General features: G+C 40.6%; 1 protein-coding gene across 5 annotated transcripts in view; it reads left to right on the top strand.

The window, feature by feature from the left end:
* Nucleotides 1-14,292, top strand: part of col4a6 (collagen, type IV, alpha 6) — a 152,468-nt gene that overhangs the window by 20,299 nt on the left and 117,877 nt on the right. The gene's annotated exons all lie outside the window — the stretch shown is intronic.

Below are 14,292 nucleotides of genomic sequence, written 5' to 3'. Positions count from 1 at the left end.
TCCAGTCCACAAAAACTTTTTTTGTAACAAAATATCGATTTGTGCTGTCTCTGTATCGATACATTATTAGCAAACAAAATATCACGATACTACACAGTATCGATTTTTCCCCCCACCCCTATTAAAAAGGTGGTTAAGAGAGTTGTCATGTTATGTTTTTGGTTTTGATGCTGAACTGTCTGTCCCTTATATGGAACCTCTTACTGGTACATGTTAATCCATGTTAGATATTAATCCAAAACTGTGTTTATGTTTGTTTATAGATAGGGAAAATGCCCCCTCTAGTGTTGATTCTTTCTTTGATGAATAACATGTTAAACACGCAAAGCAATTTGATACACGGTAGTTTGAATTCAGCGGTGTTGGAAGCATTAACTTTGACCAGAGTTTATCCTTCGGCGGAGCAGATTGGTATGCGAGATGCACAGAGCCGTAGTTGTACATTTACCTGCCCGGACTATTCCTCCCTTTATTGAGCTGATGTCAAATGGACACCGAGAATTCCATTCCCTCCACTCGTCTCAGCCACTCCACAGATAAGGTCAGAGGTCAAGCAGAAGAAGAGAGGGGAGTGGAGGGGTGTTGGTGGTTTGCAATGAGTGTCCTTTATTATCCCTGACTGTTGTGTTAGTTGGCAGGTTCCTCTGTATGTCGCTGGGTAAGGGCGAGGGAGGCAAAAAGAAAATAAAAAACTGCAGAGAGATAGAAAGGGGGAGGAGGAGGGAAGGATGTTTTTCTTTTTGGGAATTCCTCAGGGATTGCTTAATTGGCCGTTAAGCCAAACAGGTTGATGCCTTAGTGACTGCATCATGATCATGATTTCGGTCTGATCAGCACAGACTGTATTCCAGAAACACATTTATGTCGGCTCAGGCTTCACAATATCGCAAAGTCTTGTCTTTTTGTGACTTACAGACATATCAGACTGTGTGCTGCCTTCCAAATCATTCATATTTGTGACCCTTTTTTTTAATGGCGAGCACAAAACACTTCCAATTGTAAAGATTTTTTTTATAGGAAAACGTTCTGTTTTTCTGGATCTGTTTCTTTTATCTTTGACCAAATAAACACTTTCTTGGTGATGCTATGAGGTAATCTTTAAATTATGTCTCTATTAGTGACCAGAGAGACTGCAATGTAGGGCATGTGTGACTGCTAAGTTACTAACCAGCAGGTTTCCAATGCCCCTTGACTTCCTAGTTGGATCCATGCCTTGCTTGTCACATCTCACGTCTCCAAACAGCAAGATGGCAACAGTGAAAGTGCTTCATTCGAAGCCTCACAGCAGGAATTAGCTAACCAGTAGGTGTACAGCCTATGCACTCTGTGACTGTACGCAGGTGAGTGGGGGGTTTTCACAGATGAGTCATCAGTTTTCGTCCATTATGGCAAAAGATTTGTACAACACGGCTACAGACTGGGTTTTCATGCCCAAACTGTAGCTAGGTTTCTCAATTGGGCCATAATTGCTTTGATATCATGTAGTCTGTAACCAAACCTGTAAAAAAGTTTTTGTCTTCATTTTCTATACTCAGCAGGATCAAACAGCTTCTCATACATCCACCTTGATCATCAGCCTATACTTTTTTATTTAAGTATGGCTAACTTTCTTACATCATTTCTTATATCAATGATTATATCATTTTAGCGTGGTTTGATCCAAAATTACGCTTTCTATTGCCTTTGTTGTTTTTGACTCTCCCTCAATCCCCTTGTATTCATTAGAAGAGTGGTGTCTTACTTGTGTAAAAATGAAGTAGAGAGGCTGACAGCAGGCAGCTTGTTCAGGCAGGACTTCTGTAGTGTGCGAACCTGTGATGCCAGCCAGGTGTGTAAAGCTCAGCTAAGTCCCTGCACTGCTTTTAAAGAATGGCTTTCATTTCACAAAGCAAACAGTGTCCATCATTCACCCATCTTTTTTAATGTTCGCTGCAGTGTCACTTGTTTCAAGAACGTTCTTAAAGAAAGTGATGATTTCTTGTTTTTGAAGCACATCACTCCACCCAGCTCCTGGTGCTGAATCTATGTAATAATGTACTTTTCAGGAGATTGTTTAAACAAGTGGGTTTGCAGGAAGTTGGATACAGTTGTATACACAGTGGTCTTCCAATTAAATTATAGATAAAGAGCATTTCCAAACACCTGAGGTACTATAGCCACGGTTGGGTGCCCTTCAATGCAGGGAGGTGATCCAATATTTATAGTATGTGCAATGTGTGCATATACACATGCACAAAAAAATGAAAAAGATATAAAGGAAAAAGAAAGGTTTCGAGGAGTTTAGGAGTACTAAGATTTTACAGTATTAGAGCAGCACTCACTGTTTATATCTTAAACATACTGTATTTTGCATTAGTGACTAATCGCATTAAAAATTTTTATTCACACTTACAATGGAAAGAAGCTGGCTACTGTTGGCACACATAAACTCCCATGTTAAAATCCCTAATTTAAAAACAACTATACAAAGTGTGAACGTTTTTATAACTCACCTATTTCAGTTGTGCTTAAGTTTGCTTTCCTAAGGGGGCTGTTGCTGACTAGCATATGTTGCCGCAAGTAGCTGGTACCTGTAAGCTAGATTTCCTGCCAGCCTTACAGCTCTGTGCTGCGTTTTTTAATGAATGAAAATCTAGTATTTTATTTGTATTTTTAATACTAAAGCAGGTATCTTTGTCTTTAGAATGCATCCACACAGTTTGAATACGCAGCTTGCTAACCAAACTTGCTACTGTTAGCAAAAAACGTAGCATCCCGCTGTCTAAACATGGTCACTTCTGTCTTCAAAAATGAGGCTCTATAACTAAAACTGTGGCTGTAAAGCCCAATGTGTGATGTAACTTTTTCTGTTTCACCAGGAAACAGAAAGTATTTTTAGCAGAAGCTCCACACCATGTGTTTGTACCTGTTACACTGACATGTGCGTCTTTTGGCTCTTCTGTTCCCTCTTGTTTTCTAGTTGTACTCTTTACTCATGACTGCCATATGTTTACCATCCTCATACCGTACATTCTGCCCCTGATATTTCCATTACAACTATCTGTTTACATACAAACCATTAAGCTGGCACTGTAAGTCTGTAAAGATACACACTGTCACTTCCTGCCTTTCAGAAACTGCTTTAAACTTTTAGCATTTCACTAAACTCTGCTGCAGTGTGAGAATGCACATGTTTATTAAAGACCACCAAAAGTATTGCAGCTCACACGCACTTCATTCCTGGTTTAGCATGTCTGCGCGAGCAGAAGCTGAGTGCTCAGGTAGCTCAGTGTCCTTAAGGAATGTGTAGTGTGTTCTAGGAGTTCGTCTGCTATGCTTTGTTTGACTCTGGCCTCTGATTTTCCTTTGAGAGAAGACAAATTAACGCACTTTGAAGCAGAACTGAATCAGTGTTGCTTAAGGGAGGGTTGTGCAAAACGCTGCAGCTAGGTTGTTGACAAAATCCTCCAAGTATTCACATGTGACACCATTGCTTTTTCAGCTACACTGGCTTCCTGTTGAATTTAAGGTGCACTTTAAGATCCTGGTCTTGACATTTAGAGCCCTGCATGGACTGGCACCAGCCTACATATTTGATCTGCTACAGCCCTATGTCCCTAGCAGGTCCCTGAGGTCGTCTGATCAGGGCTTACTTGCTATAAAACAGACTAAGATTAGAACTAAGGGTGACAGAGCTTTTGCCACTGTGGCCCCGAGACTGTGGAGCTCTCTCCCTCATACATTAAGAACTGTGGACTCTGTAGTTGTCTTTAAAAAACAACTCAAAACTCACCTTTTTAAAACTGTTTTTGGTTAAATTTCTGCCTGTTTTATATTGTCTGTTTTACCCTTTTATTATTTGTTATCTTATGTGCAGCACTTTGTGATTCTGTCTAGAAAGGTGCTAAATAAAATTTTATTTTTTAAATTTATTTATTTTTTGATGATGCTTTTTAAATATCTCTTGTTTTGTCTTAGAGACAAAGGCAGGCAATCTCTAAATCCCTGTCATTTTTGACTTGCCTTAGTTTTAAAGCACTCTAACTTAAGTTCTCTTTGTGAGCTCTCAATCATCCTTATGTTATGTTGATTTTCACTGGAAGTGTTGACTTGAGAGCAATGGTAGTAAACTATCAGTTGTTTTTTTATATATATAGTTTTTTCAATCTCTGTTTCAGTTCATTGTTAGATCTGGATGACAGCCATATCAGCATATTTACAACAGTTTCTTCTGTGGATGTTATATTTGATTGTGTAAGATAAAATCTTCACTTCGTCAGACATCTCTTAAAGATAGTGGCTCATCTTCTGTGGTTGAGTGACTCATCATTATACTCCGCGTCACTTTCTTCTCCATACTGATACTGATGTTTTCCCTGACTTTCATCATCAAGCGCAATCACATTTTTCTTAAACTATTTGAAATGTTTTTAGCATATTTATGTGGTTTTATCATACAGTTCTTTACATGGGACATCGCAGTTATGAAAAGCAAGATGTACAGTCATGTTGAAATAGCAGGTTTTCACATCCATACCTGGGAATATTACAGACTGGAAAATGTCCAACACTTGCGCTTTTATACAGGTGTTCACACTCAGTGCTGATCAGTGCAGTCGATTTGCAGCACCTGCCTGTGACTTACCCTCTTAATTCTTATGAAGCCAGTAAGGATATATGTAGTTTTTCAGAAGATTGGACAGAGTCCTATGGATGGTATGTCAGTCTTTAGACATAATACAGTGGACTTGTTAAAGTGTAACCTTCCTATAACCCAACAGCATGACCACAACCATGATGTTGTTTGAGTAATCATTAACAGATTGTGTAAAGTTTAAAAAATGTTGGAAGCTCCGTGAATGAATGGAAGTTATATATTGTTGTGTTATCCTGTGGGTTGAACAGTTGATACCATCATCTAAAATTAACCTTTTGATATCACAGCCATGAGGATGTGGATTTAGAAAATCCACCAACTAAGCATATTTTACCACAATAACCTATTAACTTGTTTTTGTCAAACATACAGTTTGGTTGGTATATTTCACTGAGAAGTCAAAGGGACGCTATTATGGTGATTTCTAGAATTACATTCTTGTTGTTAGACTTTACTATGATACTTGTAAACTGGCCATTGATGGTCTTTGACTGTAGGTGCAGGCGACTGTAAAAACAGCATATTTAGAGGGGTGAAATTCGTTAAATGTTTTGTTGACAGAAAAAAGGCATGGCTATGGTCTAGAAAAATTAGCTTAAGGCATAGAGAAACGGGTATGTGTGTGTGTGTGTGTGTGTGTGTGTGTGTGTGTGTGTGTGTGTGTGTGTGTGTGTGTGTGTGTGTTTGAAAAGCTGAAGAATACAACCAGTGTGTTTGCAGATCAATTCGCAACTTGTCCCTTGGTTCAAAAGCACTGGGATAGATGGAGGGGGCAATGTAGTGAAAGCAGGGGTGACAAGGAATCAAGGGAGAAAAAAGGGAGCACGTCCATACTTGAAACTTGAGTAATTACTACGTATTGCTAAGTAATATACTAAGATACTAAACCGGAAAATAACCATTGATGCATGAGTTTGTCCATTGTAGACAAAAGTAAGGTTCCTTGAATGTGGTTTTAATTGTTCTTTGTGTACTCAAAATTCTGTAAATAGAGATATCTAATAAAGACATAGCTAGGCAGATATATAGAGGAGCTGCTGAGTCCAAAGTTGATGAGATTCTCCCTGAGATGCTAAAAGCTCTGCAGTGTTGGGCTGTCTCAGTTGACATTCCAACATGTCCATTGAAGGACAGTGCCTGTGAACTGGCAGACCTGGGTAGTAGTTTTCATTTTTACAAAGAGGGACATGGTAATTCTGTGCATGGTAAATGTTCAGGTATGGATGGATTTGTTTGACTGGTACATCTTTAAGGGGCATCCACTTCCACACAGGAAGTGATTTGTCACAAAGTGGTGACAAGAAACCGTAGAAAATCAATGACAACTGGCAATGCGAAGTTGATGGGTCCAGAGTCCAGGTCTGATTACTAATAAGAGTGAAGAGTGTCGTTGACTGACATGTGATTGGGTGGCAAATACATTAATAGAGTTACCTAGGCAACTGGACCAACTGAATGTCCAATAGGGACTTACTATTAGTGACAAAGTGATGCTTGAGGTGCAAGTCACTTCCTGTGTTTACACACCTGAAGTGTTAAAAAACGTTTGCAATGCCAGACTTAATTACCAGATCCAGATACAGAGACCTGCTTTTACATTTGCAGCAGTCCATTAATGAAGTCATCAGAATAAACGTTCTTGTTCATGCCAATGTCACACCTGTGAGGGGTTTTTATGCTTTCTAGTAACATATTTTTGCTCTGTTTAATGGAAAGAAAATTGCTTTTTCTTCATGCTGCAGCAGCCCCCTCATGTCATGGATTATTTGGTGGTCTATATCTAACTCAGTGAGACAAATGAGAAATATCTCTGTGGATTAAATGGATCACAACACAGGGGTACTCCGTAGCCGATCTGTTAGTTGTGTGTTTGAGTGTGTGTGCTGTGTATCATCTGTCTGATTTTCTCCTGTTTTAATACCTTTTGGCCCAGGAATTAGGCCTGTAGTGCATACCTGTCTGATGGCTTCTTGGCACAGCGTGTGCTTGTGTGAGGGCATCCACAGCGCTGAAAAAAAGGAGTGTCTGTATTGTGTGTTTGGGGACAGATCTGAACAAAAAGGGCTCTGTTTGTTGAATTATGAGGAAGTTTGCAACAACTGGTGAAATCAGAGCTTATGTGACAAAAACAATAAATATTCACAGTGTCAAAGTTTAAGCTACCGAAGAATAGCAACACTTTTTTTGCCAGCTTTAAGCAAATCTTAAACTGTCATTTTCAGTTCGGTCATTCTTCCGCGCAGTCACCCAGGGAACTTGTGGTCTCCGTTTCACTTTCAGTAAATCTGACCTCTCTGCGAGGTTATGTTAGCCAAACGTCACCCTACCTTTATGTACGCGGTTGTTATGAGTGCCCAGCTCAAGGTGAAAAAGCAGAGCTGAAGTTTGATAGAGAGATTCCCAGCAGCTGCCTGACGTGCACACTCACACGCTGCAATGCATGCATTCATTCAGTGAAGGACACCTACTGCCTTCTCCGCCAGTGTCTCCGTGTCACTCGGCCTCTTCCTTGACAAGCTGCTGTGACATTGCTGTGGCTTTTCATGTCCCGCCTTCGCACTCTGCGGCCAGCTTCCACAGCACATAGCTCAGTGACTGTGCCACAGAGTAAGATGAACAAGAATCCACTGAGTTCGCTGAAACAAAATTGGGGAAGAAGCATCAAGAATGCTAAAAAGTTGACAAACAAAAACCTATGGCACAGATATTTTATATGATTACGAGAATATCCTCCCAAACAGTGTAACAAAATGCAGTAAACATAATTTTTGGCCAGTTATCTTTTCTTTGTGAATGCAAATGAGTGTGTCACATGCTGTAAATGCAGTGATTGTTGTGGACAAAAACAATATATATGTATTGATCAATACTTAGACTTTTAGTGATTAATCACATCTGCCTGTGATTATCAGTGTTAAGGGGCGTCCACACTTTGAAGCTGAGGGTGATGGTGGACATTCCAGGTTGTCTAGGTAACTCAGTGATTTATTTGTCACCCTGTCATATGTCAAACAGCAGTATCCTTTGTCCTGGGGTCTACATGTCGTTCTCCTCCTGTTAGGACATGCCTGGAACACCTCATTCAGGAGGCATCTTAGTCCACCTCAGCTGGCTGCTCTAGAGGTGCAAGATGCGACCAATCAGAAAAAAAGTTGAATGGCACTAATGGTATTCAGTCAGAGGATGAACTGCGCAGAAGCTCATTTTGAGATAAATACAGATTATTTTGAGCTGTAAACCATGTAAACCTGTAGAAGTGGGCATAATAATGAAGTCAAATACATCTATCATCATCTCTGCAACCTGTTCTAGTTGGGAAGCTTTTATTTCCTAGGATATGTTGGTTTTACAAGATTTGTGTGTGACAATTTCAAAATGTATATAGAAATAAGTGCTGACTGAGCTCATCACACTCTTGCGTTACTTACCTACGCTTATTTTGAAACAGCACATGTACATTAAATTAAATCTAAGCACGCTGCTCAGAGTACATGTCAGAGACGTATAAACACAGGTGTTTATGGTTCATGTCAGCTGATGTTGGTGGTCCAGTCTTCCTCACAGACATATTTGCTTTATGTTGATATGGAGGCTCTACGTGAAAAAGACTGCTGTGGTCACACAGAGTTGTTTAAAGATTATACAAACCCGCGAGAGAGGCAAATGGATGGAGAGGCAAAGATGGAATGAGTTGTAATATGGTGATAGTTTACCTGAGATTTGCAGTGTTGTGAAGTTTTGTGTCTGTGGAATGCCTTTATGTATGTGCTGATGGATGGCTTGTAAACAGAAGTGTACAAACATAGCTGCACTGAAGCCATCTGGAGGACTGAGGGAGGCCATTTTTCTTCAACCAGGTGTTTTGCAGCAGCGTTTATTTTCATGCTCGAGGATGTCAGTTTCTGAACACAAATAGTTAAATTTCTTAAGTTTGTGTCATTCTCTCCTTTGATTTGTGCAACTGCCTTTTTCTGAACTTACACATTTGTGGTCATGTAGTTGATGCTTTTCTTCTCTTTCAATTACAACTTACTTGTTTCTTCCGAATCCTCTCAGTCGTGCACCTCTCTTCAGTCTCCGTTTTTCACAGTAGCACAGAGGAGTGTGGGTTTCCATCCTTGTCCTCACCTGGGGCTGCAAATTGACAGCTGTACTGACTTGCGATTGGAGGAATGTGCAGAGGACAAAAGTAAAGAGGACGATGATGGGGAGGTAGGGAAGGGGGCTGTGTAGAAAGTAGAGCAATGTGCATTTGGGATGTGCTCCCTCTTTTCTCCCACAATTCCTTGTCATACCTCCTTTCACTTCCACCCCCACCCACCCCACTCCTCTCTATGCATCCCAATCATTTTGAACCACAAGACAAGTTGTGGATTGATATGCCCTGTACACTGCAAACACACTGGTTGCATTCCTTAGCTTTCAAACACACATGCCTGTTCATCCATGCCCTAACCTAGTGATTGTCCTGAAGTTTAGCCATGCTTTTTTCCTGACAACAAAAGATGTTAGATGAATTTCACCCCTTCTTTTCAGAGGTAAACACGCTGTTTTTACAGTTCTCTGTGATGCTAGTCAAAGGCTTCCATCCGAGACAGGAATTTCTGGGAAGAATGAACAAGGAGAAGAGGGGTGGAAGGTACAGACAAAAAATTGAATGAGGTAGTTCAAGCAAACAACGAGGTAACAGAGGTTAAAACTGATCATCTGTAAGAGAGGTGATGGAGTGATAAGAGAAGCTAAAACACCTTGTTTCAGACAGAGCTTGAGAGCTTGCATGAAGGGCCAGTAGAAGATAAAGACCGAAACATCTGGCTTGTTGATGTAAAGCAATTCTAGTAAAGCCTAAGAATGAAAATGTGAATCTAGAAATGATCGTAATGGCTGCCCTTTATCTTATCAGTAAAATGTACCAAAACAAATAGGATATCTGACCGGCGATCCTTACCTTACATAATAAAGCACCTTGAGGCAGCTGTTGTGATTTGGCTCTATGTAAATAAAACTGAGTTGACTTGAACTAAATTGAAGCCAGCCAACCAAAGCTCCAGTGTGAGCTGAAGGCCACCACCTCACAAAGTCAGTGGAACCACATCATCTGCAAATAGCAGAGATGAGATCCGGAGTTTACTTGGTTTCCTCCTAGAAAGTCTCTAGAAATTCCAATTTTGTCCATCTTTTTCTACATATCCAAATCACACTGATTGTGGTGAGTGGTGGGATGCACCCTGGACAGGTTGCCAGCCTCTTGCAAATAAAATTGAGTTCTGAAAACATTAAGCATCAGCATCAAGCTTGTCTGGTGTGAGGGTTTGTAGAGTTCCTGTCTTTAAAATCAATAAAAATGAATCGCCCTTTTTAAGCTTGAAGTTAAAGAAAATTAAATCCCAATGTGATGTATTCAGAAGTAACATCTGTTTAACATCTGTACATATTTCTGCCCATAGTTCATTAGACCTTTGTCGGACAAACACAGTCGTAGGACATATTTTGCTCATCTTGTCATGCAGGAGCAGAGGCAGAAGGAGCCTCATGACTCTGGTAAGCCATGCTGTAGTTTAAGAAACAGACAGCTCTATTAAATAGGGATTTTTAAAAGCACACTATATTTAATGTATTAGTGTGTATCATTGTGTAAGCTTTGCAAACAATTTGCAATTGCTTGCATTTCTGTCTCTGATTGTTGCACCACACTGCCTCCCGTGAACAGAGGCACCTGAATATTTTTGGCACCCCCACCCCGTCTGTGCTGCGCCCCTGACTCTGGGTCACTCAGACAGATAGGTTGATAATCTGACACTCCTCTCTCTCTGGAGCCGACCGTCATTCCGTCCTGGTTATTTTGAACTGAGAGCAGCAATTACACAAAGGGTGGTCTTGGTAACCATTAAAATAGTACTTCCTTAAGTTCGTGTGTTTATTGGATCTAAATAATCTACATGCCTGATCCTTTCAGCGCCTGTCACTTGTTGTCTCCTGATGGATGCTATTTCAGTGCATCACCTGGACCCTGTTCTGTGAATATGGTGTCAATAATCCAAACTAATGTACTGTTTTTGTTTGCTTTGGGTTGATTTTTTTGCGTCACATGTTTTAGATCATTTTTCAATTCTATTTGGGGTTTTAAGATGACCTGGAAGCAGAAACTGGGCTTGTGCTGAACAAGTATACGCTTGTGACAGATTGTAATACGGCTGCACAGTACTTAGTTTAAGCCTGATAATTCACCTTAAACCTTCTTCGATCAAGAGAATACTAAAAAGACACCATGACAGATGAGTGTCTTCATCGAATCAGAGATCTTTGACTGAAGCTTTGAAGCTTGAAGTTTTTTTTTATCCAGACACTACAGATTTAATTTCAGTCTGTAGATGGGTATTTAGACCAGGAAGCTAAACTGATAATTGTCTGCACAGCATGCCAGTACAATGTGTCGCATACCTCTCTGTTGGTGTGCAGGAACACACACACCAGTGCTACAAAACATTTATTGCACCCGTCTCTCTGGACACCTATTGTTGTCTATCCATGGAGGGTTGCAAACGTCATACTTTGATAAAGCATAAACCCTTAGAACTCAAGAACAAAGAGATAAAAGAGTGGGATAAACAACCAAAATGTTGTTCTTTGTCGCTACTGGACACAGTGTAACAGTGACACAGTGTCCATGTTTCGCTGTGTGGCAGGCAGGATGAGGACCCAAACGCAGGGCTTGGAACACGGAAAATTATACTTAAAATAGCAGCTTCTTTTCTGGGAAAACTCAACACTGAATACAGGAAAAAACTAAACTAGAAAATTAGGGAACTAAACTGGGAAAGAGGTGATTTGCTCACAAAAAGTGTTACCGTAAAAGCAAACCTCTCTCACAGAAGGCTTGTTTCTGAAGTTTCTGAAGTTGTCTCTAATCTTAAATCACATGATTCCTCATGGTCATGGCCTTCAAAGGTGTTTTTACAGTTATGTCCTTTTGTCACCCACATGTACTGAAGGAACCTTGGATTTAAATTTGGTATATACATTCTTAGCCTGTCTTTTATCTTCCTTTTGAACTTGACATAGAACCAAAGCAGCTATGTATTATTGAGACTCATGATTTGTCTCAGCCAGCTGTAGAGGTTAGATTGGAGTCATGTATGGAAAAGCACCAAAGGGTGTGTTGCACAATAACTAAGAAAAAGTCATTTTTTTAACCTTTCATTTTTGAGTAATTGGTTTTTCTCTTTGCTCTCTCTCTTTGTGAAGAGCAGGGTGAACATGAGAAAAGTCACGTTTAATACAGAATCCAGAAATGAGAGTACTAAGGCATTCATCTCCAATGTGACATGCTTATTGAGGGTCACAAATTTAACCTCACCTAGCTAATCTCATTAATTTAACTAATGCTCTTCTGATGCAGATTGTATATTTAAGCTGTTGTAGGCTGTTCACAGTCCCATTTCAACCCCAGTATATTGAAAGGCATAGAGGCACAGAACTGAGCCATACCACTGAACGTGATCACCACTCCAGATGGAAAATATTTTGTTTTTGACTAATTAGATTTTTTTCCTTCTGTATGTTAAATAAAATTAGAGAATTCTTTTCTTTGATAAAGCATCGGTCCAACTCTGATCTAATGCTCTTTAATTCCCTTTTAGCCTCAAGCTGCTTCTCAGAGGATTCCTTGTTAGTTGTCATAGATGATAATCTAATGTTCATTCAGAGCTGCCACTTGTCTGCCAGTGTTTGTTTGAATACCCACATCCCTCTGGGATGCAGTCTAACACTTCCAAGCCGGTATGATAGATTGCAATTGACAGGTTGAATGGTTTGCAAACTGCCTGTCAGCCAACATGCAGCTGAGTGATAGATTGCGATCAGACAGCAGGGATTGTTGAATTCCCGTCAGGAAGGTGTGCCTGTTTGACCAGTGGTGCAAGAAGAGCTGGAAGTGATGGAGGGTTTGGGAAGGTGGAGCAACTGCCTCCACTGTTTTGTCACTGTCTAGATGTCTGTTCTTCTTTCCCTAACTTTATACATGCTGTAAGCTTTTGCTTTTAAAAAAAAAAGCGTAAAGTGTGCGTGTTAGTGGCAGCCACCAGTGCAGCGCCCAGGGAGCAGTGTGTAGGGACGGTCCTTGCTCAGGGGTACCTCAGGGTAGCCATTCAGTGGAGTCGAACCCCCGACCTTCCGATCATGGGGCCACCACTCTACCTACTGAGCTATCCCTGCCCGGGGATTACTTGGTGTACACCATGGTAAACTAATTTAACTAGCTTGGACTCGTCAAATACACAGCTTTGACTTTATGTGCTGCCAGGCCCATTGCCACAGGTGTATAAAATCAAGTTCCTGTCCATGCAATCAACCTTTACAAACATTTGCAAAAGAAAAGTTAAATAAATATAAATAAAGTTAAATGTGGACCTGAAATAGGATGCCACCATTACACAGAGTAAGCCTTCTGCCAAGTCAAATTTCTTCCTTCCCCATAGCAACTTAGCCATGAAGCACACAGTGGTGCATGCCAACACTCTGCTGACTTATTAAATGCAAAGTCCCAAACTTCCTCTGGCATTAGCGTCAACACAACAGCTGTGCGCCGGAGTCTTCATGGATAAGCAGCTCTTAGGTGTAGGTAGGTGTAATATATAGGTGACCCAGTGCCTTTATGCATACTGTGTAGCTTGGTTGCCCAGAGAGATACTTGTGAATTTGTGGTGAAAATGTTTTTTAAAGTAAATGAACTGGTTCTTATATAACACTTTTCTACTCTACCTGAGCGCTCTATACAACATGCTCTATTCACTCTTTCACACTAGCACTTTTTTCTTTGCTTTTCTTTTCTTAAGTGCTTTCAATCTAAAATTCACACATCGGGATAGTATGCCCATCATATTTGACATGGAGGCTGGAGCAGCAAGGGACTGAGCCCTTTTCCACTAGTACCTACTCGGCTGGACTTTGCTTTGGTCGTTTTTTCCATTACAATCGAGTACCGCGTGATGTGCACAGGGTTGTCATAGCAATGTGGCAATATAAATGCCACAGCAAAGGAGGATGTTGAGGTGATGGGATACCTGCTCTTCGTTTTATGGCTTTTTGTCAGATTGGGACACCGTGGTGTTGTTTTTTGTTGTGTGTGGCCATTTCCCTCATTGTCGGGTTTCAAAAAGGGCTCATCAAGTGACACCACTAACTACCCAGTCAGTTGAAGCCTCTGATCGCCTCAGATCGCTTGGATCCCTGAGCGAGTAGGTACTAAAAAAGCATCTGGTACCAGGTATTACTGTACCACCAAATGGAAGACTTGTAAATCCAAGTTGAGGGTGCTGGTTTGTGAGCACCCTTGGCTTTGTGTGTGAGCAGGCAATTTCCTGTCCAAAACCCCCAAAATAATATATAAAAAAAAAATGAGTCGAGCCCTGCCAAGTCGACCAGAGTAGGTACTGGTGGAAAGAGCGGATAGAGGACTTGCCTTACCCCTTAGCCAATGTGAGGAAAAAGTTCTTGTCTGTTGCGACCAAAGATCCAGTTCATTTACTTTAAACTATCTGAAGGGAAGCCTAGCCATTTTAGTTTCATCCCACACGTCCTACTCCCAAAGTAATAATGCACAACTTCATGATTAACTTTACTATTAACTAACTTTAATATTAAATTGGAAGTTGTGT

Source organism: Mchenga conophoros, linkage group LG3, assembly GCF_057382185.1.
Source record: "Mchenga conophoros isolate Kocher_MC1m ecotype Shallow Benthic linkage group LG3, M_conophoros_male_GT1.1, whole genome shotgun sequence".
Classification (NCBI taxonomy): Eukaryota; Metazoa; Chordata; class Actinopteri; order Cichliformes; family Cichlidae; genus Mchenga; species Mchenga conophoros.
The sequence above is the reverse complement of the archived record's forward strand: the minus strand, read 5'-3'. Positions and strand labels throughout refer to the sequence as shown.